The sequence below is a fragment of the Odocoileus virginianus genome, chromosome 32 (assembly GCF_023699985.2).
Source record: "Odocoileus virginianus isolate 20LAN1187 ecotype Illinois chromosome 32, Ovbor_1.2, whole genome shotgun sequence".
NCBI classification, from domain to species: domain Eukaryota; kingdom Metazoa; phylum Chordata; class Mammalia; order Artiodactyla; family Cervidae; genus Odocoileus; species Odocoileus virginianus.
Genome location: NC_069705.1, coordinates 34524981 through 34552974, shown reverse-complemented (window position 1 = coordinate 34552974; position 27994 = coordinate 34524981). Strand labels below are relative to the sequence as shown.

The window sequence follows — 27994 nt, the reverse complement described above, 5'->3', positions numbered from 1 at the left end:
TGGTAGGTGGTGACCCAGAGAGTGAGGGGTGAGGAAAGCGGGGGAGACTCCAGGCTGCTGGGTCAAGGAGGATGAAGACCTGACCATTGATTGTAGCAATGCGGAGGGTGCAGATGGTCTTTGTTTCCCTGGAATGGACAACAGAAATAATTATGAGTTGATAATAATAGAATTCATTGCATTTTGTGATTTTCCTCACCTTGACAACACTTTGTCCCTGGCAGTCCTTAAAGTTTTTTTCAACTATGGAATCTTTAAGTCCTCAAAATGAACTATGGAGAGGAGCCCATCTTTCTTGTCACCTTAGTGATAAAGCAACTAACGTCAGAGAGGTTATGAAGCTGGGTCATGATATAAGATGTGACCTGAAGTGGTCTGATTTTAGAGACTTTAATCTTAAGCACTGCACTAAAAGGTAAAGGAATGGAAAGATCACATTTGTGTATGATTCTAAGTAGTATGATGAAGAAAACAAAAATGACCATCTTTGAGTCATCATTGAGTGACGAATTCAGACTATTTTCATATCTAGTTTTATCCCTAAATATTTGCTCCTTTAGTAAACAGTTGAGCCACTAACAATTAGGCTGTGGCTGTTTAAAAATATTTAAACATCTTAATTTTTAATGTTTTTAAATTAAAAATGCTTCTGGTCTGAGTCCTTAGATGGCAGAGTAGTACAAAGTAAGATTTATTTACTTTCCATGGATTAAGTAATTTTTAAAAATTTTATATTGGAGTATAACTGATTAGCAATATGTGTTAGTTCCAGGTACTCTGTATTAACCTAAATGGGAAAATAATTTCAAAAAGAATGGATATAAAAAAAAATTTTTAAAAAAAGAATGGATATGTGTACATACATAACTGAATCATTTTGCTGTACATTGGAAACTGGCACTAGTTTTTAAGTTTTGAACCTCAACTTGGACCTTTTGTACTGGAAACTCATGACAGGCACAGCAAAAGCATAATCCAGCCGCCACTAATATCATTTCTTCCACCAGTTACATGGGAACACATTCCTTTGTAACAAACCTGGGCAAAGGTTTAACCCCACTATTTACAGTTCCTCTTCTATTTCCCCTAATGAATACCCTTGTTTTCTATTACTATTATTGTTATTATTATTTACTGTAAAATCGAGACTTGATTTTATTATACTCATTTAAGACCATCTGGGATTCAGTTCAGTTCAGTCGTGTCCGACTCTTTGCGACCCCATGGATCGCAGGACACCAGGCCTCCCTGTCTGTCACCAATTCCCGGAGTTTACCCAAATTCATGTCCATTGAGTCGGTGATGCCATCCAACTATCTCATCCTCTGTCATCCCCTTCTACTCCTGCCTTCAATCTTTCCCAGCATCAGGGTCTTTTTCAAAGAGTCAGCTCTTCACATCAGGTGGACAAAGTATAGGAGTCTCAGCTTCAGCATCAGTCCTTCCAATGAACACCCAGGACTGATCTCCTTTAGGATGGACTGGTTGGATCACCTTGCTGTCCAAGGGACTCTCAAGAGTCCTCTCCAACACCACAGTTCAAAAGCATCAATTCTTCAGTGCTTAGCTTTCTTTATAGTTATACCTATTTAAGACCATTTGGGATTAAACTGAATTAATTGGATTAAACCAAACCCACTATCTTTAATTCTTCTTAAGCTCATTGAAACTTCCAATTCTTTAGGTTATATGTATTTTTAAAAAATCAAAATGTGCCATACACGTTTCATTTTCACCCAAAATTAACTATATTGTCTACTTTATTTCCTCAAAGTGAATATATTTTAAACTCACTGCTTCAGTTGCACTTAATTTTTGCTTAAACAATTTTCCCCAACCTTTAGTCTGATGATACCCATGTTTCTTTACAAGCCTTCACCAGGAGACAGTTTCTTAGAATTAATAAAATTGCCTTGTATTTCTGCTTTACTGTTTAAAAATTTATTATCTATCAGATTTTATTGTATTTCACTTTGTAAAGTTTGTTTCCTTACCGCACTTTCCATTTCTAAAGGGACACATTTGTGTGTGAGTGTTTTATTCATAATATAATTATTTTATCTATTTCTTGGTTGTGAACTAAACGGGGATTGCAACGTTTAACCTGCTCAGACCTACTATGACATTTTGAAAAGTTAAACTTCATCTGATAACAAGAAGTCATGAGATATTCAAGTAGTCGGGTGAAGTTAGTGATTTGTGAAATGTAAGCCTAGAACCAGGGTAGCACATGGATTGGAAGAGGAAACGGCTGGACCCAGGGAGGCCAGCTAGTATGTGACTGAAATACTATTGTCAAGAGTCAATTAGCTCTGAAGTTCTAAAAGAGAAGTAGAAGTTGTGGGAAAGTGACAAAGTTTGGGAATGTTCAAAACATTAAATATTTTCCTCCAATGTTCTAGGACGCTGAGAAACAGGACTAATGAAAATTTTCCCCTAGAATCATCTTCCCTCCCTGTTATTATTTTGTTGCTTGTTTCACCCCTCTCTTTTTCTCTTGTAATAGACTTTTTTAGAGCAGTTTTAGACCACAGTAATACTGAGAGGAAAGTACAGAGACTTCCTACTCTGTCTTGATACATGCATAACCTCCATCATTATCATCATTCCTCACCAGACAGTATACTTGTTACAATTTATGAAACTACATTAACATGTAATTATCAGCGAAAGCCCATAGTTTACACTAAGCCTGACTCTAGGTGCTGTATAATCTAAACTTACTTGCTAAGTTCCCCCAGTTGTGTCCAACTCTTTGTGACCCCATAGACCCAACAGGCTCCTCTGTCTATGGGATTCACCAGACAAGAATACTGGAGTGGATGCCATGCTCTCCTCCATGGGATCTTCCTGATCCAGGGATCAAACCCATGTCTCTTATATCTTCTGCGCTGGCAACAGGGTTCTTTACCATGAGAACCACCTGGAGAGCCCTGTACATTCTCATTCTCTGGGTTTGTACAAATGTAAAATGAATGACGTGTTCAGTTCAGTTCAGCCACTCAGTTGTGTCTGACTCTTTGTGACCCCATGGACTGCAGCATGCCAGGCTTACCTATCCAACACCAACTCCTGAATATTGCTCAAACTCATGTCCATCAAGTCGGTGATGCCATCCAACCATCTCATCCTTTATTGTCCCCTTCTCCTCCTGCCTTCAATCTTTCTCAGCATCAGGGTCTTTTCCAATGAGTCAGTTCTTCACATCAGGTGGCCAAAGTATTGGAGCTTCAGCTTCAGCATCAGTCCTTCCAATGAATATTCAGGACTGATTTCCTTTAAGATTGACTGGTTTTGTCTCCTTGCTGTCCAAGGGACTCTCAAGAAACTTCTCCAACACCACAGTTCAAAAGCATCAATTCTTCAGCGCCAAGTTTTCTTTATGGTCTAACTCTCACATACATCCATACATGACTACTGGAAAAACCATAGCATTGACAATAAGGACCTTTGTCGGTTAAGGCAAAGTCAGTAAAAATAATTAAAGATTTTAATATGCTGTCCAGGTTTGTCATAGCTTTTCTTCCAAGGAGCAAGCATTTTTTAATTCCATGACTGCAGTTACCATCTGCAGTGATTTTGGAGACTAAGAAAATAGTCTCACTGTTTCCATTGTTTCTCCATCTACTTGCCATGAAGTGATGGGACCAGATGCCATGATTTTAGTTTTTTGAATATTGAGTTTTAAGCCAGCTTTTTCACACTCCTCTTTCACTTTCATCAAGAGGCTCTTTTATTCCTCTTCACATTCTCCCTGCAATTTTGAGTCCAGCTTGTGCTTCATCCAGTCTGGCATTTTGAGTGATATATGCTGTATAGAAGTTAAATAAACAGGGTGACAATATACAGCCTTGACGTACTCCTTTCCCGATTTGGAACCAGTCCATTGATCCATATCCGGTTCTAACTGTTGCTTCTTGACCTGCATACAGATTTCTCAGGAGGCAGGTCAGGTGGTCTGGTATTCCCATCTCTTTCAGAATTTTCCACAGTTTATTGTGATCCACACAGTCAAAGGCTTTAGCATAGTGAATGAAGCAGAAATAGATATTCTTCTGTAATTCTCTTGCTTTTTCTATGATCCAACAGACATTGGCAATTTGATCCCTGGTTCCTCTGTCTTTTCTAAATCCAGCTTGAACATCTAGAAGTTCATGGTTCACATACTGGTGAAGCCTGGCTTGGAGAATTTTGAGCATTACTTTGCTAGCATGTGAGATTTGTACAATTGTGCAGCAGTTTGAACATTCTTTAGCGTTGCCTTTCTTTGGGATTGGAATGAAAATGGACCTTTTTCGGTCCCGTGGCCACTGCTGAGTTTTTCAAATTTGCTGGCATATTGAGCACAGCACTTTCACAGCATCATCTTTTAGGATTTGAATTAGCTCACTTGGAATTCCATCACTTTCACTTGCTTTGTTCATAGTGATGTTTCTCAGGCCCACTTGATTTTGCAGTCCAGGTTGTCTGGCTCTATTTGAGTGATTGCACCATTGTGATTATCTGGGTCATTAAAATCTTTTTTGTATAGTTCTTCTGAGTATTACTGCCACTTCTTAATATCTTCTGCTTCTGTTAGGTCCATACCATTTCTTTCCTTTATTGAGCCCATCTTTGCATGAAATGTTCCCTCGGTATCTCTAATTTTCTTGAAGAGATCTCTAGTCTTTCCCATTCTATTGTTTTTCTCTATTTCTTTGCATTGATCTCTAAGGAAGGCTTTCTTTTCTCTCCTTGCTATTCTTTGGAACTCTGCCTTTAGATGGATATATCTTTCCTTTTCTCCTTTGCCTTTTGCTTCTCTGCTTTTTCAGCTGTTTGTAAGGCCTACACAGACAACCGTTTGCCTTTTGCATTTCTTCTTCTTGGGAATGGTTTTGATCGCCACCTCCTGTTCAGTGTTATGAACCTCTGTCCATACTTCTTCAGGCACTCTATCTATCAGTTCTAATACCTTGAATCTATTTGTCACTTCCACCATATAATCATAAGGGGTTTGATTTAGGTCATACCTGGATAGTCTAGTGGTTTTCCATACTTTCTTCAATTTAAGTCTGAATTTGGCAATAAGGAGTTCATGATCTGAGCCACAGTCAGCTCCTGGTTTTGTTTTTGCTGACTGTATAGAGCTTCTCTGTCTTTGGCGACAAAAAACATAATCAATCTGATTTCAGTGTTGACCATCTGGTGATGTCCATGTGTAGAGTCTTCTCTTGTATTGTTGGAAGAAGGTGTTTGCTCTGACCAGTGCGTTCTCTTGGCAGAACTCTATTAGCCTTTGCCCTGCTTCATTCTGTACTCCTAGTCCAAATTTCCCTGTTACTCCAGGTGTTTCTTGACTTCCTACTTGTGCATTCCAGTCCTCTATGATGAAAAGGGCATCTTTTTTTAGTGTGAGTTCTAGAAGGTCTTGTATGTCTTCATAGAACCATTAAACTTCAGCTTCTTTAGCATTAGTAATTGGGACATAGACTTGGATTACTGTGTTATTGAATGTTTTGCCTTGGAAACGAACAGAGATCATTCTGTCATTTGTGAGATAGTACCAAAGGATTGCATTTTGGATTTTTTTTTGTTGACTATGTGGGGGCTACCCCATTTCTTCTAAGGGATTCTTGCCCACAATAGTAGATATAATGATCATCTGAATTAAGTTCACCCATTCTGGTCCATTTTAGTTCACTGATTCCTAAAATGTCAATGTTCACTATTGCCATCTTCTGTTTGAGTTACTTCCAATTTACCTTGATTCATGGACCTAACTTTCCAGGTTCCTATGCAATATTGCTGTTTATAGTTTTGAACTTCCATCACTAGTCTCATCCAAAACCAGGCATTTTTTTTTTTGCTTTGGCTCAGACTCTTTATTCTTTCTGGAGGATTTTTTTTCCTCACTCTTCTCCAGTATCATATTGGGCACCTACCAACCTAGGGAGTTCATCTCTCAGTGTCCTAACTTTTTGCCTTTTCATACTGTTCATGGGGTTCTTAAGGCAAGGATACTGAAGTGGTTTGTCATTCCATTCTCCCGTGGACCACGTCTTGTCAGAACTCTCCACCATGACCCATCCATCTTGACTGTCCCTACGTGGCATGGCTTGTAGTTTCATTTGGATGAGGCTGTGATCCAAGTGATCAGTTTGGCTAGTTTTCTGTAATTTGTTGTTTCCATTCTGTCTGCCTTCTGTTGCAAGGATAAGAGGCTTGTGGAATCTTCCTGGTGGGAGGGACTGGCTGTGGGGGAATCTGGGTCTTGCTCTGATTGGTGGGGCCATGCTCAGTAAATTTTTAATACAATTTTCTGTTGATGGGTTGGACTGTGTCCCCTCCCTATAATTTGGCCTGACTATGGTAGAGGTAATGGCAGCAATGGCATCTTCCTTCAAAAAGACTTACGCCAGGACTATTGTATTCAGAGCACTGACCCCACAGCAGGCCGCTGTCGACCCATGCCTCTGCCAGAGACTCCTGGATGCTCACAGGCAAGTCTGGTCAGTCTTTTGTGGGGTCACTGCTCCCCACATGTATGACATGTGTATGTCATTATAGTATCATAGAGAGTAATGTCACTGCCTTAGAAATTGTTTGTGTTCCTCCCATTCATGTATCTGACAGACTGATGGTTTAGGCACCATCTTTTTTCTCACTTCCTTACATGCTGTATTTTCTGCAGCAGGTTAATTTCTGGAGGCTGGTTTCACATTGATCCAAGGTTCTACAGCTAGGCCATCTTCTGGGGACATAAATACAAAAGAATACAAAAGGAATTTCATTTTTCTCTTTGGATCCAGCATTGAATCAGCCTGGATGCCACCTATCTAGAGATCATATTTTTTAAACCCTGTTTATTACGGCCAAGTAATTACATTACACAACAAAGTAATTATATTATTTTGCCAACAAAGGCCCATCTAGTCAAAGCTATGATTTTTCCAGTAGTCATGTATGGATGTGAGAGTTAGACTATAAAGAAAGCTGAGCACCAAAGAGCTGATGTTTTAGAACTGTGGTGTTGGAAAGACTCTTGAGAGTCCCTTGAGCTTCAATGAGATCCAACCAGGGGACAACAGAGGATGAGATGGTTGGATGGTGTAACTGACTCAATGCCCATGAGTTTAAGTGAGCTCCAGGAGTTGATGATGGACAGGGAAGCCAAGCGTGCTGCAGTCCATGGGGTCGCAAAGTGTTGGACAAGACTGAGTGACTGAACTGAACTGATTACAGCCAGCTACAGTTGCAGGATCCCCTAAGAACTGTAGAAAGATAATTCGTGTCTTCTTGCTCCTATGCCCATGTTTCTCTCTTGGTTTCTCCAGGACCAAGACTTTATTTCTGTTTCTCTCCAGACTTTATTTCTATTCCAATTCCTAAACCCCTAAACTGGAACTTAACTGGAACTTTCCTCCTAAGATATAATCTGTGACCAAATAAGCCACTGCCATCAAAGTATAAAAAGCTAGTATCAATTCTACATTATATGCTAAGACTATTCTAATATAAAATACACATTAAACCGAACTCTAAAATTCTACCTGTGAAATTGTGAATGCATGGTTAATGTGACTAACTGGTTAATTAGACAACTTCCATTGATTTTAAACTCAAGTGAATTCCATGTAAGATGGCTTAAAATAGGAAAGCATCTTTTTTTTTTGTATGAAAGTCTTGGGGTGGTGATAAACATTTTTGATGTCTGGTAAAAAATCAACATGGTCCTAACACTTATTTTGCTTGAGGTCTGGAATTCAAAGCTCCATATTGAAGGACTGTGGGTGTTTAAAGAAAAGACAGAAAATCTGTGGAACACTGCAACATTCATGACTGACTGCGTGTAAAATGATTTTACACTACTAGGCACTGACTCTCTCCGGGTGAAAGCTGATGGCCCTCTGCATTCTGGTTGAAATCATTGTTCCCCAAATAGAAGATTCAACCCTGAAAATTAAGTAAAATCCCAAGTACTTTCTTTTCACTGCAGCACACTAATTATAGGAAATGTTTATATCAGATTCTGTTGTATGTTTCTTTCTGATTTTTCAACCTTAAAAGTAACAGTCTTGCTTTGGTTGAATCTTGTTGCTTTCTGTTAAATTTAGTCCCATGGACAGAGGAGCCCAGTAGTCTACAGTCCATGGGTTGCAAGAGTCAGACACAACTTTGTGACTAAGCCATCACCACCAGCCATTATACTAGAAGGGATTAAAGAGAAAACAGTGAAGTAAACTGATAATTGGGATGTTGCACGTTTTAAAGAAATAGAAGTGCTAAGTTTTCACAAGTAGATTGGTTGATGATGATTGATTGATTTACATTAGCTTTAGTGATATTCATTCCATGGCAACTCTGATTTGTATAGCAGTCTAACCATATGTAAGAACTGAGAAGGAAAACAAATTCCATAACAAAAAGGATAATATTGCACACAACTGGAGTTTCTAATTTTGAAAGACTTTATAATATCAGGTTTATACTAAGTTCTCAGACTCGAATTTTACATAAAACTTTGGTGCTTATTAAAACAATGTTGCTGTTGTTGTTGTTTAGCTACTAAGTTGTGTCCAACTCTTTTGTGATCCCATGGACTGTAGCCTGCCAGGATCCTCTGTCCATGTGATTTTCCAGGCAAGAACACTGGAGTGGGTTGCCATTTCCTCCTTCAGGGGACCTTCCTGAGCTAGGGATCAAACCTGCATCTCCTGTATTGGCAGGCAGATTCTTTACCACTGAGCCACCAGGGAAGCCCATTAAATAATATTATTTAATACCAAAATATATATTAGTGTAAATAATTTTCTAAATTGTCCATTTTTAGGGTTATGATTATTAACTGAATGAATAGTTATAAGAAAATAATCATAATATTTTGTCACCTAATAATTTTATTATTTTATGATCTCTAACTCAACCATTGGACCACACCAAGAGCCTGTTGACATGGACTTTTATTAGTTTTCTGATGCAGTTGTATGAATTATATGCTTAGTGAAAAGTCATGTTCTTTTAAGGAGCATTTGATGGTAGGCAGCAGAATGAACAATTTGTAGCAGTATTATAAACAAGGATTAAAAACAAGTTCACAATGAAAAAAAAAATCTCCAGAAAGAAGACCTTATATAAAAATCAAGATAAAATTATCAGATCTAGTTTTGAATTTGGAAGTCATAAATCAAGAACAGAGGTGGACAGAATCAAGACACTGTTTCAAGGTCACCATGCATAGGAAACACATTATCAAATCAGGGAAAAAATCCCTTTTTATGGCTTCACATCATGTAACATCATTTTATATCTGAATCTATTTTGAATCTCCATTAATGTGGCTATCTTGTTCCTGTACCATGAACTGAAAAGAGAGCTTTGAAACAGTCAACATTTATTAGAAGGGTTTTAAAAGTATGTTCTCAAATTTAAATTTCATCATCTTTCATGAACCACTTATTATCTCTTTTATTATCTACCTCACCTAAATTCTCTGGAAGTTACTTGAGAAATTAAAAGGAAGTTATAGAGCATATCAATAATTTTTTAGAGCAAGCATTAAAATGCAGTGGAGTACAGTAATAGATTTTTTATGGGTGATATTATTTAGCTTTCCTTTATTGCTTCTAGTTATTTTTTCAAGTACAAGGAAAATGTTTAGAAAAGTACAATAGATGCCCATTGTCCCCACAGCCCCAACCCCCCACCTCCAAAACAGATCTATCCCAAGGCCAGGGTAGGGGAAGTAAGATGAAAAGGAAGCTAGCACCGAACTTTTAGTCACTTACTTGTCCACTGCATTTTATCAACCACCCTGAGAGATTTAATTTTATGTAGTTCAGAGGTTAGTGGTGAAATCCCTGGAGACAGAAAGACTGGAGTATGAAACTTGTTTCTGATAATTATCCATGTGATCTTACACAAGTTATTCCAAACTTTAGTTTATTTATCTTTAAGTTGAAGAAAATACTAACACTGACCTAACAGGGTTATGGTGAGCACAAAATAAGTTAATGCATGGAAAACTTATAGAATTATATGAGAAGGTACACCAAAAGCATGTCATACATACTAGCTATTATTTTAATAGTCCCTGGTAACACAGACAGTAAATTATTTGCCGGCAATGCAGGAGACCCAGGTTCGATCCCTGGGCTGGGAAGATCCTCTGGAAATGGGAATGGTTACCCACTCCAGTATTCTTGCTTGGAGAATCCCATGGACAGAGAAGCCTAGGGACTACAGTCCTTGGGGTCATAGAGAGATGGATACGACTGAGCAACTGAGAACATATGCATGATCAGCTCCAAATAAAACTGATTGTTAATCTTTAAATAACCAAGAGATGAATATCTGAATATTTCAGGGCTGGGATTTATGTACATGAGTTTGACCACAGTTTTGACCCAAGGATTTCATAATGCCATTGCATTCTCAGCAATTAACTATTCTCATGTTCACATATTCATGCATTATTCAGGTCATTTATCTTCATTAAAAGAATATAACACCTTCTAATTATCAATAATTGAATGGCTCAGAAAAGTAAATTTTAATTTGTTAAAAATCCTCAAGATTATGCAACAGATGTTTAATCTAGTCCTGCAAAAGTTATCTTCATGGATAAATAAAAAAGTACATAACAGGATTTGAGGTTTGCCTGTATTTCATGTTATCATGTAATGAATAAAAAAGAAGATCCCCTGGAGAAGGCAATGGCAACCCACTCCAGTATTCTTGTCTGGAGAATCCCATAGAAGGAGGAGGCTGGTAGGCTACAGTCCACGGGGTTGCAAAGACTCGGACACGACCGAGTGACTTCACTTTCACTTTCACTTAGACTTTGTAATGAAAGCACAATGGGGTTTAGGGGGCCCCAGATAAGCAGTTTATTGAAATCTGTTGTAATTCAATCTAAATTTCCATTGGACTCATTATCTGCTTCCAGGTTTGGAAAAAAAAATAACAGTTTTCTCAAAATAGACATTCTAGTGCTTCTCCCAACCCTCCGCATATAATCTGTGCCTTGAGTTTTACATTCCACTCCATATATCATTACTTTTGTCTACTGCTTTCCTATTTTTCCTTTCCTTCACAAAAGTCACTCTAGTTTATAATGCTTCCCTCAGTTCCTGCTCTAAGATGGGAAGTCTATGAATTGCTAGGGAAAAATACAATGATAATTTAGTGCTTATTGCAGGAATGACAACTGAGGAATGAAATACTTCTAAATTGCATTCAAATAATCTCAGATGAGGACCATTTTCATGCTTAATAAGAAGGTCTATTCACTATATTTTGTTCTGTTTACTTCATATATTTCCCAGTGTGGCAGATTTGTAACAACTTTTGGCTCCCAAGTATGCTGTTGTTTGATTTTAATAAGGCATAAGCTCGAAGTGAATGGAATAGGCAATTTAAAGTGCTGATCTGTCTTACAGATACCATAAACTTTCGTTTCTATGTCACAGGAACGAATGCGAATGAAATCCAGTGTCATGGTAAGTAGAGTAATCTATTTCTAGATTTTTATATCCTGACACCACCACCACCTCCCACTTTGCAGCAAGCTTTTCCTTTGGTAAGAAAGCCTCCAGGAAAAAAAAAAAAAAGAAATCTGTCATGGGCTGATTTCTCTGGATAACTCTTTGAAAATCTCATGTTTACCGTAACAGAGTCAGCAGACTCCCACTGGCTGCAAGTCAAAAAATTAACATCAGATTTCTCTGCATAGTAGACATTAATGCACCTTTTTATTCAATGAGCTCCTTTAGCATATGGAATATAAAGTTCCGCTCTATGATTATGTCTTCAGCTAGCTGAGTTATAGGCAAGTCAAGTACTTTTTGGAGAGTAGATTTTAAATAACTCAGTTCATAGCACTTCAAATGCTCTGCTGACATCCTGAGGGCTTCTTACCCTAGATATTCAACATGGGCATAATGTGGCATCAATAAAGGACCACGTGCACGCATGCTCAATTGCTTCAGTTGTGTCCAACTTTTTGTGACCCCCATGGACAGAGGACCCCATGGACTGTAGCCTGCTGGCCCCCTCTGTCCTTGGAATTCCCCAGGCAAGAATGCTGGAGTGGGTCGCCATTCCCTTTTCCAGGTTATCTTCCTGACCCAGGAACTGAACCCTTGTCTCTTGTGTCTCCTGCATTGGCAGGCAGGTTCTTTATCAGTAGTGACACCTGGGAAGCCCAAAGGGCCATACACATGCTCAAATATTGTGATCCTTAAAGACATGCTTGGACATTTTAAAAAGGAAAATAAACTTGTTATAAATTTTAAAGTTTATAACATATAAATTCCATGTCTGTTAAGATATCCATACCTTAACAGATATGGAATTAGTTAACCATGACCTCCTGAGGTGCTTCAACAGGGAAATTATTTGTGTTATACTGAAATCATCATAATTATGAAAAAAAAATTCTTAGGTGATATTTGATCTGGCAACCTTTTCTACTTGACTAAAGGCAGGTTGTGGTAAATCCATCACCACCAACACGGAGTGGGAAGAAATGTGAAAAGATTCACCAAGATGGAGAAAATGGCAATCCCACAACTAGAAGTGACTGCATCAGATAATTGTCAGTGTCCAGAGACATCACATTTATTCAAGAGATGTGTTTACTTAGCATTTCTCATAGTTGGAAACTCACAAAATTCAGGGATTTCCATCGTCAGTGACAACAAGGTATTGCCCAAAGGCAGGGTATTGCCCATCAGAGCAACCCTTGAGTGAACAAGTAGGAAAGCTGGATCAGGACATAAACAACTCTTGGAAAGCTTCGCAGAGGGCTGACGCCCTGCAGGTTTGCTAGTGCTACAGAAGAGCTGCCCCTTGCTCTCTCCACTGTGTTTCTCACCGCACGTCAGACCTGTGTTTAAGGGGTAATTTGCCGGAATGGCTCACTTACATCTGCTCTCTGACAGATGAAAGTATGGGCTAGACCAGAGAACATGCTGTGGGCAAGTTTCTCTGTTCATCTGTTTTTCTTTGCATAAGTGCTGGGCTGACAAGTGAATCCATATCAACTTCCCTTCCTCTTAATCAGGACAGACTGATGGACAAAGACCCACATTGCAAATAAGACTCACCTTCAGGCAGCCATTGTCCATCACATGCTTTCTTTCTGCTTCATCCTCACTTTCATAGTTCACTTCTGGAAAGTCACCTCTGAGTCTTTCTCATTCAATGAGTTCAGTTAAATATGTTTCAATGTCTGCGTGTCTCAGGGTGAAAGAAACATATTCATTTTTATGTATGAAAACTAATGCAAAGAAATGTTTATTTATTTTTTTCTCTCTGCACTAAATATGCATTTCAGTTGATGAAATTTAGAGTAAATTTTGCAGGATAAATAACATGGCCTGGAAATTTTTTTTCAATGTTCTCACTCTCATGACACATTTTTAATCCCAGCATGGTCAAAGACTAAATTCTTATATGTTATACCAGTGGCAGATTCCATTATCCTCAAATTTGATAGTTCAGGGAAATGTAATTAATCAGAGAGAAGTATTAAATCTTATCAAGTATGAAGTGCTTTCCTTTGCCAGTCAGCACATCAGCTTCTTTGTGATCTTAGACAATTGTGCATTTGGAAAACATATGAGAAAGACTATACTTGACTGTCTTTGGACTTATCAGTTACTGTTAATAAGTAACATAATAGGTACACTCCACTCAACTGATCTATTGATACCTGTTTCCCGGCTAAAATAACTTTGTCTTTTCTCCAACAGTAAAGGTTAAAATAAAGCAAAATAAAATAAAACAAAGCAAGCAAACAAACAAATAAAAAAAAAGGAGCAAAACTGAGGTTCTCTGGTGGGTCTTCAGATGAAGATGGTCCAAAGGAACAGAGAGTTTGCTCAAGATCCTCAGGATAAACCAACGACTTCATGGCGCAGGCTGCTTCTACATAAAATCACTCTGATGCCAGAAAGCACTAATTACAATACGTTTATTTGCAAGTTTTTGTTCTTTATCATCTAGGCTATTTTCTTTCCTTTACTGGTAAAAAGTTCTAAATTATTAGGAGACACTCTTCTTAAATCATAGTATTCCTAAGATTCTTGGCAATGATAAGCACCAGATATTTGAAGTTAGGACACATCAGATGGTTAAAAAAAAGATCATTTAAAAAAGTACAAGAAGGAATTCAGTTTCAAGGGGTCAAAATACTACCATTATAAACATGATAAAAGGTCTCTATCCATTTAATATCAGTGTTGTCAGTTTGGATTGATGGCAGTCCTAGGAGATGATGGTCCATCCTTAAGCCTAGGCTGAAACCCTACCGGAGAAGGGACTAATAAAAGAAAAATATAGTCTCTGTATACAGCTAGGCTGTGTGTGTGTTTGTAGAAAGTGGTTGTTGTGGTGGGGGATGAGAACTTACATAGAAACTGCAACATATAAGACAGGCTGATATATTAATCACAGAAGAGATAATTCTACCAAACAAGAATATGACATATATCACACACTATCTGCAATTAGAGCTCCCTGATATCAGCTTGATTAGACCCATATGTTCTAGAAAAAAAATGACAATATAGAAAAACATCCCTCTAGCTCCACATGGACCACATGTTCTAAAGATGAGACTCCCAGGACTTTGCCTCTTTTATGCATCCTGACCAGTCCTTGCTAAGACAAACTGATGACTGACCTTATTAGCCTATCATGATCTAGGGCTTCCCTAGGCACTAGTGGTAAAGAACTCACCTGACAATGCAGGAGATGCAAGAGATGTGGGTTCGACCCCTGGGTCAGGAAGATCCCCTGGAGAAGGGCATGACAACCCACTCCAGTGTTCTTGCCTGGAGATTCCCATGGACAGAGGAGCCTGGTGGGCTACAGTCCATGGGGTCACAAAGAGTCAGACTTAACTGAGATGACTTAGCATGCACTCATTGCCTTCTAAGATTATCCTTCTCTAACTTCTCATATGAAATTCCCCATGATCATTCTTGTGTGTATCATCCCTTGCTGCAAAGTAAATAAATTCGAAAAATTTTTTTTGGCCACCTGTATTTTAGGTGGTCAGTAGTTGTGGATTCTATCAATTGTTAACAAAGGTAGTATTTAGTACCATTGTAGAATTGTTATGAAACACATAGTTAAGCATTAAGAGTACAATACCAAAATTTTAAATGGCTAGAAAATCATGTGCTAACTCATTTAAAATATCTGCCTCTACTGCTTTTCCTTTTAACCATTTATTTTTGTCTTGGCTGTACTGGATCTTCGCTGCTGCATGAGCTTTGCTTTAGCTGTGGGGAGTGGGGCTGCTCTCTAGTCGTGGTGCATGGACTTCTCCTTGCCGGGGCTTCTCTCGTTGCAGAGCAGAGGCTCTAGGCGCTCGGGCTTCAGTAGTTGTGGCACGTGGACTCAGCGGTTGCAGCTCCCAGGCTCTCGAGCACAGGCTTAGTAGTTGTGGTTCATGAGCTGAGTTGCTCCATGGCATGTGGGATCTTCCCAGACTGGGGATCAAACCCGTGTCTCCTGCATTGGCAGGTGGATTCTTTATCACTGAGCCACCAAGGAAGCCCTTCTTTATTGCTTTTAAATCTTCAACCTCATGTGTGGCAAGAAAATTAGAGATAATTTCAAAGAATAACTAAAAGGAAAATATCTACAAGAAAATACTTTTCATTTGCATCTCTGTTGGGAAGGGGTTCAGTGACCATAAGCATTAATGAAAATTCATACTTATGAAATAAATCTCACTTCATTTTTCTAAACCGGTATGACTATCTTTGCAGCACTGAACTTTTTTTTTTTTCATTTATTTTTATTAGTTGGAGGCTAATTTCTTCACAACATTGCGGTGGGTTTTGTCATACATTGACATGAATCAGCCATGGAGTTACATGTATTCCCCATCCCGATCCCCCCTCCCACTGAACTTTTTTAAAGAGGCAAATTCTATATCCAAATGATCAAATTATCCCATTCCTTACACTAAAGACAGAGGGAAAAATATGTAGTGTAATCAAGTGTTTTTCCCCTAATATATTCTTTTAAACTTTCAGAAAACTCTAATTTCTCTGCCACTATCTGACTTAATAATACCCCAGATATTTCTTGTCTTTGTATCATGCTCAGGATAAATCAGAGATATTATGAGCTTCAGGCTAACCAAAGCAAAGCAATTACATGAATTATCTGATACTGAAAATGTATGTCATTCAGGCTACTATGATTATGCATAAAATGATAAAAGCTACTTTACATTTTAATATCAGATTTACCTTTTATCCTCATAGGGAACTATGCGTGCATACAGTAAAGCTTATGTAGCAATTATGAGTTAGAAACTGAATAATCACAATTCTGGTTTCTTACATTATTATGATTATTTTATTTCATTAAATATTCTTAACAAAATTTCTAACTCTAGACTATAAAGAGTTGATGGTCAAGCTCTATTTCAAAATGTTTGAAATATAAGTTCTAACTCATAAATGACACATTTTTTAAGTTTGGGAAGGCATAGGTGTAGAGTTATAAGCATTAATGTGTTGACCCTAGAAAGGACTAATTTTTCTTCATCCTTTAGGCTACATTTGATACAACACAAAATCTATTTAGTTACAAGAATAATCATATCATCCACTTCATTTCCCCAAAATAAGTACACTTGAGTAGAAGGGAAAATGAAAATGACCCATTTGCAGTGAAACCTTTATTTCTATTTTGAGGTCATTAGTTCATTCAATTCCAGAAAATTAAATCAACTCAGGGAATGAACATTTCATACTATAATCTACAACAGTAAATTCAGTAAATTTTTGCCCCTATTTTAAATAGCTAGGCTTGTTAGGATAATTCTTAGTGTGCATCTTTTACCTTCATTTTGAGAGTTTACCATGTCTCATTCATTTTCCCAAACTGCTTTTTTTCTTGAAGTGAGCCTAAAGATAAGGACCATTTAAAATAAAGATATCTCTGAACTCTATTATTTGAAGATTGGGTCATAGCATCTGCACCTAATTTTACCTTAATAATGTTGCTGCAAAAGTCTGTATAAATAAAGAAGCTAATTGTGTATCCCTATGCATTTATGGTATTTATTATTTGGTGCACAGCCATTTCAGACATGTCCAACTCTTTGTGACCACATGGACCGTAGCCCACCAGGCTCCTCTGTCCATGGAATTTTCCAGGCAAGAATACTGTAGTGGGTAGCCATTCCCTTCTCCAAGGGATCTTCCTGACCTAGAGATTGAACCTGGGTCTTCTGAATTTCAGGCAGATTCTTTACCATCTGAGCCACCAGGAAAGCCCAGTGTTTAAACTACATAGTACAACATAGGATGAGAATTTGATAGTAAATAAATAATAAATCAAATTCTCATTCTGTGTTGTACTGTGTAGTTTGAATAGTTGAGGCATGACTTTAAATTCTGATTTGTTGAAAATGATTAATCTTGGCAAGTTATACTGTGCAACACACTCAGAAAATAGCTTTATTAAGTTGGCATTCACAATCTGGAATTGCACAATCCACACTGAGATAAAAATTCCTTAAGAAATATTTTCTGATAATACATATAATAAATACTTAGAAAATTCTGGAAAACTTAGGGGAAAGAAAACCCAAGTTAGCATGATTCTACCATCCAGAAATAACTCACATTAACATTTCATAAATAGCCTTTATATAGATATTTTAAAATCTAAATTAGAATCATGAACATAAGGCACTCTGTAATGGTGCGTTACATTGTGTAACCTGCCTATTATACTTAACAGCAAACTGTTTTCCTAGATTCCTGAGTATTCATGCATATGTTGTAAAGCTAATTTAACTTATTATGATCAGAAAAGCACGCAGGTGAAAGTCTTAACTAGAAATCACCCATTATCAACACAGGGTTGACCAAAGTAGGTCTGAAATCCAGGTGGTTGAGCCAATTCTTCTTTACCAATTGTCCTTGAGTCCTTTTTTAAGCAGAGAGAAAGTGGACCCATAACACATAGAAACTTCCCCATCCTCTGGTCTCCTTCCCTTTGTATTTCATACTTCTTTTTCTTAGATAGCAACTTTGCTACTCATTGCTGTTCTCTTAATCCATATGTTGTTGCTATTCAGAGAGGAAGACTTAAGAGAAAAAACTGTGTGTGTGTGTATATATATATATATCTCCCTAGAGGAGGGCATGGCAGCCCATTCCAGGATTCTTGCCTGGAGACTACAAGCATATGCTGTGTGCTTAGTCATTCAGTTGCTCATATATATATATATATATATATATATGTATGAATGTATGTGTGTGTGTGTGTATGTATATATATATACATATATATATATATGAGCAACTGACTAAGCACACAGCATATTCTCTTTCTGACCCCACGGACTGTAGCCTGCCAGTGTCCATGGGGATTCTCCAGGAAAGAATACTGGAGTGGTTTGCCATGCCCTCCTCCAGGGGATCTTCCCAGTCCAGGGATCTAACCCAGGTCTCCCGCATTGCAGGCGGATTCTTTACCATCTGAGCCACAATGGGAGTCCATGAATACTGGACTGGGTAGCCTATTCCCTTCTCCAGGGGATCTTCCCGACCCAGGAATCTTGCTGGGGTTTCCTGTATTGCAGGCAGATTCTTTGCCAGCTGAGCTACCAGGGAAGCTTATATATATATGTGTGTGCCTGTGTGCGTGTGTGTGTATATATATACACGTGTGTGTGTGTATATGTGTGTGTATATAATATTTATTTTTGATATTTAGATCCTATTGCAATAAAGACAGAGGCTTTCTCAGAGATAATGACATTGAGGATACAGAAGGGTGATAGAAATACAATACCACATAGTCCATGATTGTGATGGTGACATATTAGTCCATCATATGGATATGCCACAGCTTATGTTGCTAATCTATTACTCTAAAAATTAAACTATTTATTTCCCCCCAGTTATAAATGATAATGCAATAGCAATTGTATTTTCCTTCAATAGTATCTTTAGGATAAATTTCTGGAGGTGAATTATTCAATCAGGCATATGAACATGTTCATGAAATTTAACTCAAAATGCCATGTCTAATACAGAGATGTAATTTCTACCCTGTGGTGGTTGGTTGGTGTCTATTTGCCTTTGCATCCTCCAGTCATGACCCTAACATCCATTCTTGGCCCTTCCTGCTCAAATCCTGGGAAGTTTGCAGGCAGGAGTTTGATAACATCACTTGGGCTTCCCTTGTCCTTGGGTTCTGCGTCAGGCTCAGTCAAAGGGAGGCCCCAGCAGGAGAGTGCCTGGTGCCTTACCCTTCCTTACAGTGCCCTTCAGTACAACCACACAGCTACTAGTAGAACCTGCATTGTCCTCAGTGATTCAGAGTGTGCCGTCTGTTTCCTGCTGTGCTGCAGGGTGATGCATATAATTGTTGTTCAGTTGCTAAATCATGCCTGACTCTTTGTGATCCCGTGGACTGCAGCACGGCAGGAGTTTGCTCAAACGCACATCCACGGAGTCAGTGGTGCTATCTAACCATTTCGTCCTCTGCTACCCTCTTCTTTTGCCTTTAATCTTTCCATCATTAGGACCTTTTCCAGTGAGTTGGCTCTTTGTATGAGGGGGCTAAAGTTTTGGAATTTCAGCTTCAGCATCAGTCCTTCCAATGAACATTCAGGGTTATATGCAATAACCTGGGTTATAGTATATAACCCTGAATATTCATGATATATACAATAATATATATATATGCATGTATACATATATATATATATATACACAACCCCACACTGTCTGAGGATGCCTGCTTCAAAATACCCTTGAGAATAGAAAGGATGACTTTAAGATAAAAGTTGACAATTTGAAAAAACATTTTAGGAGAAAAAGGCATCTCATTTTAATTTAATTTCTTTGTTACCCAGTGAGGCTGAGTTTTGTAATATATGATTAATATTTTTATGTATATTTAGTTTTGGGGATATGAACATTCTAGCAACTGTTTATCCACCTTTTAAAGAAGGGGCTATCATTTTCTTATGGCTTGAAAATCATCTTCATATAGTAGGAATATTAAATATCAAATTTGACATTTAATTTTGCTTTAGGAGTTTTAAAAATCACTCCTTTGTCATTTCTGTCATTATTTTTACCTTTAAGAGGTCATTTCCCAATTCCAGTGTCAGTTTCACTTGACACATAGATGAAAATTCTTGTCTTACAATAGCAAATAACCAAACTTGATCACAAATATCCTAACCTTCTAAAGTGGGCTCAGAAAGATATTCCTAACTCCTGGGCCTTCTGGTCTCAGCCATGAATGATCTGAGTTGCCTGTGGAACTGTAGTTAGTATTTGTCAAAAGATAAGACTCCAACTCTTGAGCAAAACTGCGTGTCTGTCCCCAGCAGTCACTATCTAATCAGCATGACTTCTTTTTTGTTCTGCCTCCCACACCTTACACAGTGTCTCTCCATGGAAGAACATAATCTGAACCCTGTTGTGAAAATAATCCAAGAAATTCTGTGAGCAGTTAGAAGAGTGAGACTATTTCTGGAAATCAACAAACTGTATCTGGTAAGTCCACCCTCTTGGACAATTAGTTCCTTATACATCTTAGGCTTGTATTTGAACTTCCAACTCATCAGTGGCAACATCATATTTTGCCCTACACAGTTCCAGAAAGATGTACTCATTATGAACCCAAAAATAGGAGACCAAAATTTCTTACAAGTCTCTGTAGTTTTCTGTGATGCAAATTCATTTCCTAGTCCAATTGTCATTATGATATAATAATATCATATAGCTTAATCACCATTCATATACAGTATTAGTGGAAGTGAATGAGATTCTACAGTTAGTCACAAGGTTGTAGTTGGTATTTATGAGATTTTTTTTTCCCCAATAGAATTTCTTGTTCTCTTTGGCCTCAGCTGGGTCCTTATCCAATTATGGTTCTTAATCTCATAGATTGTACTGGGTGTGGTACTGTATGGTCCAGTTCTTTGCAACCCCATGAACAGAAGACCCTGTGGACTGTATCTTGCCAGGCTCCTCTGTCCACTGAATTCTCCAGGTAAGCATACTGGAGTGGGTTACCATTTCCTTTTCCAGTAGATCTTCCTGACCCAGGGATTGAACTCATGTCTCTTGCATCACCCACATTGGCAGGTGGATTCTGTACCACTGTGCCACCTTGCCACGTTGCATGTCTGCTAAGTCACTTCAGTCCTTTCTGACTCTGTGTGACCCTATGGACTGTAGCTTGCCAGGCTTCTCTGTCCATGGCATTTCCAGGCAAGAATACTGGAGTGGGCAGCCATGCCAAATTATCACTGAAATTGAGTCATTAATGATGTTAATTATTTGAAGGTGTATTCTTTCATTCACTAGTAGTACAGACAGGAGCAAATTCCAGAAATTCTTCTACTTGAGGCAGTTTTGTAGTAGTAATTGCATTTCCCCCTTGATCAACAGGATCAGTCAACTGTGACTCCATTTGTTACTGATGGATTGGTCATAAGTGACAATGTGACAACCACAACTTGCAATTCAAGTTGACCATTGTTGTCATTTCTGGTGGAAATATAACTTCTTTGGTATCTAAGACTTATATATTAGTGGTGTCCAAGATTTGGGGGAGTTGCTGTTGTTCAGTTGCTCAGTTGTGTCTGACTTTTTGAGTCCCCATGGACGGCAGCATGCCAGGCACCCCTGTCCTTTACTATCTCCTGGAGCTTGCTCAAACCCATGTCCATTGTGTCAGTGATGCCATCCAACCATCTCATCCTCTGTCATCCTTTTCTCCTGCTGCCCTCAATCTTTCCCAGCATCAGAGTCTTTTTCCAATGAGTCAGTTCTTTGCATCAGGCGATCAAGGTATTGGAGCCTCAGCTTCAACATCAGTTCTTCCAATGAATATTCAGGACTGATTTCCTTTAGGATTGACTTGTTGGATCTTGTTGCAGTCCAGAGGACTTTCAAGAGTCTCCTGCAACACCACAGTTTGAAAGCATCAATTCTTTGGTGCTCAGACTCTATGGTCCAGCTCTCACATCTATACATGACCACTGGAAAAACCATAGCTTTGACTATAGGGACCTTTGTCAGCAAAGTAATGTCTCTGCTTTTAAATACACTGTCTAGTTTTTAACATGCTGTCTATGTGGTCATAACTTTCCTTGCAAGGAGTAAGCGTCTTTTAATTTCATGGCTGCAGTCACCATCTGCACTGATTTTGGAGCCCCCCAAAATAAAGTCAGCCACTGTTTCCACTCTTTCCCCATCTATTTGCCATTAAGTGATGGGACCGAATGCCATGATCTTAGTTTTCTGAATGTTGAGCTTTAAGCCAACTTTTTCACTCTCCTCTTTCACTTTCATCAAGAGGCTCTTTAGTTCTTCTTCACTTTCTGCCATAAGGGTGGTGTCATATGCATATGGGAGAAGGTGATGGCACCCCACTTGAGTACTCTTGCCTGGAAAATCCCATGGATGGAGGAGCCTGGTTGACTGCAGTTCATAGGGTTGCTAAGAGTTGAACATGACTGAGCGACTTCACTCACTTTTCACTTTCATGCATTGGAGAAGGAAATGGCAACCCACCCCAGTGTTCTTGCCTGGAGAATCCCAGGGATGGGGAAGCCTGGTGGGCTGCCATCTATGGGGTCGCACAGAGTCAGACACAACTGAAGTGATTTACCGGCAGCAATAGCATGTCCATATCTGAAGTTATTGATATTTCTCCCAGCAATCTTGATTCCAGCTTGTGCTTCTTCCAGCCCAGCATTTCTCATGACGTACTCTGCATATAAGTTATATAAGCAGGGTGACAATATACAGCCTTGACGTACTCTTTTTCCTATTTGGAACCAGTCCATTGTTCCACGTTCAGTTCTAACTGTTGCTTCCTGACCTGCATATAGGTTTCCCAAGAGGCAGGTCAGGTGGTCTGATATTCCCATCTCTTTCAGAATTTTCCACAGTTTATTGTGATCCACACAGTCAAAGGCTTTGGCATAGTCAATAAAGCAGAAATAGATGTTTTCTGGAACTCTCTTGCTTTTTTGATGATCCAGCAGATGTTGGCAACTTGATAACTGGTTCCTCTGCCTTTTCTAAAACCAGCTTGAACATCTAGAAGTTCACTGTTCACCTATTGCTGAAGCCTGTCTTAGAGAATTTCGAGCATTACTTTACTAGCATGTGAGATGAGTACGATTGTGTGGTAGTTTGAGCATTCTTTGGCATTGCCTTTCTTTGGGATTGGAATGAAAATGACCTTTTCCAGTCCTGTGGCCACTGCTGAGTTTTCCAAATGTGCTGGTATATTGAGTGCAGCACTTTCACAGCATCATCTTTTAGGATTTGAATTAGCTCAGCTGGAATTCCATCCCCTCCACCAGCTTTGTTCGTAGTGATGTTTCCTAAGGCCCACTCAACTTCACATTCCAGGATGTCTGACTCTAGGTTAGTGATCACACCATTGTGATTATCTGGATCATGAAGATCTTTTTGTACAGTTTTTCTGTGTATTCTTGCCACCTCTTAATATCTTCCGCTTCTGTTAGGTCCATACCATTTCTGTCCTTTATTGAGCCCATCTTTGCATGAAATGTTCCCTTCATATCTCTAATTTTCTTGAAGAGATCTCTAGTCTTTCACATTCTATTGTTTTCCTCTATTTCTTCACATTGATCACTGAGGATGGCTTTCCTATCTCTCCTTGCTATTCTTTGGAACTCTGCATTCAAATGGGTATAACTTTCCTTTTCTCTGTTGCTTTTCACCTGTCTTCTTTTCACAGCTATTTTTAAGGCCTCCTCAGACAGCCATTTTGCTTTTTTGCATTTCTTTTTAGTGCAGCCATGAAATTAAAAGATGCTTACTCCTTGAAGGAAAGTTATGACCAACCTAGATAGCATATTAAAAAGCAGAGACATTACTTTGCCAAGAAAGATCTGTCTAGTCAAGGCTATGGTTTTTCCAGTAGTCATGTATGGATGTGAGAGTTGGACTGTAAAGAAAGCTGAATGCCAAAGAATTGATGCTTTTGAACTGTGGTATTGGAGAAGACTCTTGAGAGTCCCTGGACTGCATGGAGATCCAACCAGTCCATCGTAAAGGAGATCAGTCCTGGGTGTTTATTGGAAGGACTGATGTTGAAGTTGAAACTCCAATACTTTGGCCAGCTGATGTGAAGAACTAGCTCATGTGAAAAACCCTGATGCTGGGAAAGATTGAGGGCAGGAGGAGAAGAGGATGGCAGAGGATGAGATGGTTGGATGGCATCACTGACTCAATAGACATGAGTTTGGGAAAACTCCGGGAATTGGTGATGGACAGGGAGTTCTGGCGTGCTGCAGTCTATGGGGTCACAGAGAGTCGGACACGACTGAGCGACTGAACTGAACTGAAATCTTCTAACTCTATTATTGCTATCTGCTCATTTCCTGTAATTTTTATTCTTTTGTCTTTCTGTGCCTCATTCTTGATATTTCTTCTCATCTATTTCACATTCACTAATGTTCTCTTCAGCTACCAGTAAATCTCACTTCCTGTCACAATTTGCTCCTGAATTCCCAATTTCAGTAACTGCATTTTTAGTGTAGAATTTCCAGTTTTTTCTTTTTCAAACATAGAATATATGTGTGTGTGTATATATATATATATATATATATATATATATATGAATTCTTTGCAGAAATGGTTATGCTTTCCTTTTTACCTCCACAGTAAGCACAGTTATCTTACAATCCAAATCCATTGATTGTAGTATCTGGAGTAACTGAGGATCCATTTTTGCTTAGCATTTATGTGTTAGTTTGTCTCCATTCAAATGTCACATCTTCTCAAGTCTCCAGATATCTTTGATTGTGTGCTGAACATTTTAGTAGAAATATTATTTTATTTTAGAAATAATTGTCAAAGTATTAGATGAGGTAATATTCTTTCAGGGAGAATTTCAAACCTCTGTCCAGTAACTGAGGACATTAGAAATATATGATCAGCCAAACCAATGACACACATGAGATTAATTTGGGTCACTGATATAACTCACAGATATGCTGTGGTCTATGTTGTAAGGGCCTATTTGGTGCTATTTATATTTACTTTTAGGAGACAGCACTTTAAAGGGTGGTTACAGTGCTATGTGGATAGCAGGCTGTCTTCCAACTCCTGTGCTGCCAGTTCCATGAGGATGAAACCTCATACTCCAAGCTGTTCATCTTGTTTTAATACTGGACAGAATTAGCCCAGATTTTTGGCTCATCTCACTGTGCACACTGTGTGCTGAGTCACTTCAGTGATGTCCGACTCTTTGTGACCCTATGGACGCAGCCCCAGGCTCCTCTGGCCATGGGATTCTCCAGGCAGCAGTACTGGAGTGCATTGCATGCCCTCCTCCAGGGGATCTTCCTGACTTAGGGATCTAACCTGCAGCTCTTGAGTCTCCAGCATTGGCAGGTGGCTTTCTTTCCACTAGCACCACCTGGAAAGCCCTCTTCTCACTGATATCCAGTGCATTCCACAACTTAAATCTTGTAATTTCTTTTATTGTATTGTGTAGCTTACTTTGAGGTTTTTCTACATTGAGTAATATATTTAATACAGGAAATGAGAGGCAACAAAACCATTGTAAAGTCTGAGAAGTGAAAAAATATGGACACTTAAAGAGTACAATGAAGTGACTCCTAATAGTCTCAACTGTGATTGTACCAAAGTAGACGACTTGAGAAAAGACAAATATAATCTACCATGTTGGAAACCAGATTAGTGGCTGCCTAGGACTACAGGTGAAGAGATAATTGAGAAGATGCAGGAGAGAACTTCTGAGGTGATGGAAACATCCTGTATGCTGATTTGGGAGGTGGTGACATGGGTGTATACATTTCTCAAGACTCACTGAAATGTGCATCTCAGAAGGTGCATTGTAATATAAATTATACTCCAATGAAGAACTTTAAAATAAATAAAAAAGCAAGCAACAGAGAGAACTGTCAGGTTGGCATGAGGAAGCAGAAGTCAGTTTCCTGGAGGAAGAGATTCAGAGATGACTGAAAGGTCAAAGTCATCAGTGATAGGAGGCAGGATTATGCAGGTTTTTAGGAAAAGCCTCTGTTAGGAGATGCTCCTGAGAGGCAGAGGTTTACCTGGATAACTGGTATTCTCACATCTTGTGGAAGAAGCAAACAAGCTTTTCCTTTGAGATTCAGAGAAATCAAGACGGAAGAGACAGCGAGATCCTTCCTTTTATAAATGATGACGTTTCCCACAGCCAGAGTGGCAAATGAGCTCGGGCAGGAAGCAGGTTTCTGAGTCCTGCCGCTATTCACCCAGCCTCTTGCCCCCTCAGGAGTCAGAGCGCCATGTGCAGCAGGAATAAGCATTGTGCTTTGGTGCCTGCAGACCAGCATGAGAACCCCGCCTTGCCACCTACTAGCTTTGTGACTTCGGTTTGGCTCAGTATATTCATTGGTAAGAGCTTCCCAGGTGGAGCGAGTGGTAAAGAACATGCCTGCCAATGCAGGAGACATAAGAGATGTGGGTGTGATCCCTGGGTCAGCAAGATACCCTGGAGGAAGGCATGGCGACTCAATCCAGTATTCTTAACTGAAGAATCCCTCGGGCAGAGTAGCTTGATGGTCCATGTGGTCACACAGATTCAGAGGCAACTGAAGTGACTTAGGATGGACACAGCCATGTTCACCTGTAAATGAGAAATATCCTTGCAATACTAAATGGGGTCACATGTATCAAGTACCTTCTGCAGTGGCTGGAACATAGAAAGCACGATGTTAATTGTAGTTCTTACTGGGGACTTCCTTGGTGGTTCAAGTGGCCAAGACTACACTTGGAATGTAGGGGGTCTGGGTTCAATCCCTACCCAGAGAATTAGACCCCACATGTGGGAACTAAAGATTACCCACAAAAAAAGAGGTTGCCCCTGCCAGCATGGAAGATCCCACATGCCCAACTAAGACTCAGGGCAACCAAAAAAAAAAAAAAAAAATTACAGTTCTCACTTAGATGTGGTAATAGATGTTCATGGTTCCCTTCTACTTAATCACTTTTCCCTCTCATTTATGTTTTGTGAGAAAACTTACAACTCAGATAGGCTCTACCTGTCTTAGCTGGTGTTATGAGCAGGTCTTTGTGTCACAAATTTCTTGTATGATCCTTAAGTTGCTTTTGGACCCCACCCCCCAAAAATCATATATGAAATGTAGATGGGAATTCCGGCCTCCCACCTCACGGCCCCAGCCTAACATGTGCACACTCTAATTCCCAGCACCTGTGAGTACCCTATCTTGCATGGCAGCATTAAGTTAAGGGTCTTCTGATGGGACATTAGGTAATGCAGGTGGATTCAACACGAAGGAACCTTATATAAACGGAGGCGGTGGCCCAGAGCCTTGGGCGGAAGCAAGATGGTGGGTGAGGTGAAGACGGGGGTGGCAGGCGGAGAGAAGGAATTCTTGTCCAGAGCCCCCCGGAGGAACCAGCGCTGCCCAGCACCCTGATTTCCCACGTCTGAAGGTAGGAACCCACTTTCCTTGTGCTGTGGCGCTGTTTGCGGGGGTTTGTTGCGGCAGCGACGGGAAGCTGACGCGGGCGTGTCGGGGAGCCTGGGACAGCTCGGCAGAGTCTCCGCTGCCGCCCCTGGAGACCGTGGTCCCCCCTGAGGATGCTCACGGGCCCGGCCCTGGTCCCCGGGTTTCCCTGAGCATCTAGGACCGTGTGTCCCACCACCTTCCCGCCCTGTAGCTTCAGAGGGAGAGGGTGTCTTTCTTCTCTGCGGTCAAACTGGCAGAATAACCACCGCGTCGCCTCTATCTGTTCATGTGTTAAATGTGTCCTGTTGGTTAGGAGGGTCTTGCTGACGTGGCCAAGGGTGACCCAGGGCAAATTCATCACTGCTAATGGGATGAGCATAAAATTCTGTATGTTTTACTGCAGCTCGAAATAGAGAGCCAGTGTTTGTGTCTCTTTTCTCCAAACTCATAAGCACACTTAGGGGCCCCAAAGGACTT

General features: G+C 39.5%; 1 long non-coding RNA gene across 1 annotated transcript in view; it reads left to right on the top strand.

Moving 5' to 3' along the window:
- The window catches only part of LOC139032614 (uncharacterized), a 611315-nt gene that overhangs the window by 186972 nt on the left and 396349 nt on the right, over positions 1 to 27994 (top strand). Inside the window, exons 2-3 of the long non-coding RNA XR_011485178.1 lie at positions 20427 to 20537; positions 20931 to 21036. This is a non-coding gene — a long non-coding RNA (uncharacterized lncRNA). The remainder of the gene's footprint in view (positions 1 to 20426; positions 20538 to 20930; positions 21037 to 27994) is intronic.